This window comes from Suncus etruscus, chromosome 15 (assembly GCF_024139225.1).
Source record: "Suncus etruscus isolate mSunEtr1 chromosome 15, mSunEtr1.pri.cur, whole genome shotgun sequence".
NCBI lineage: Eukaryota > Metazoa > Chordata > Mammalia > Eulipotyphla > Soricidae > Suncus > Suncus etruscus.
The window spans coordinates 37,819,817-37,820,638 of record NC_064862.1 but is presented as its reverse complement, the minus strand read 5'-3'; the positions used below and the strand labels follow the sequence as shown (position 1 = coordinate 37,820,638).

At 41.5% G+C, this 822-nt stretch overlaps 1 pseudogene; it reads right to left on the bottom strand.

Annotated features, from left to right (window-relative positions):
* Positions 1-332: 332 nt before the first annotated feature.
* On the bottom strand, positions 333-538 carry LOC126031494 (uncharacterized; annotated as a pseudogene).
* Between the last annotated feature and the right edge of the window lie 284 nt (positions 539-822).

Here is an 822-nt window from a genome sequence, read left to right as displayed (position 1 = left end):
TGCCCCCCAAATCCATTTAATATTAGAGAACATCTGCTCTCTTTCCGCCATCTTGGACTCCCATGGAGGCCCAGAATAATTAAAAGACAAAAATGGCTGGAAGGCTGTGGTCTAAAGCCATTTTTGCTGGCTATTAATGGCGTCTCTGAAACCAGAGGGACCACACAGCTCTTCTTAAAATTTAAGGTGTTTATGCTCAAGATGAAACTGAATTATATCTGGGCAAGAGATGTGCTTATGTGGACAAAGCAAAGAACTCTGTGACTTCTGGTGGCAAACCTAACAAAACCAGAGTGATCTGGGGAAAGGTAATCCGTGCCCATGAAGCAATGGTATGGTTCGAGCCAAATTCCGAAGCAACCTTCCTGCTAAGGCAATCGATCATAGAATCCGTTTGATGCTGTACCCCTCAAGGATTTAAGCTTACTGAAAAGTAAATAAAATGTAGATACTTAAAAAATATTAGAGAACATTTCAGATATTAAACTGATAAGGACAGATACTACATTTAATATTAGCCAAAAGGCCGAGAAGCGATTGGAGTGATGTCCTTCTTATTTGAGAACTCTCATTTCATTTGTTTTTCATTTTCATTCTTCAATTTGTCATGTACCATTTTAGAGTTATCTCATTCTTTTTTTTTTTTTTTTTTTTTTTTGGTTTTTGGTTTTTGGGCCACACCCGGCGATGCTCAGGGGTTACTCCTGGCTGTCTGCTCAGAAATAGCTCCTGGCAGGCACGGGGGACCATATGGGACAACGGGATTCGAACCAACCACCTTTGGTCCTGGACCTGCTGCTTGCAAGGCAAATGCCGCTGTGC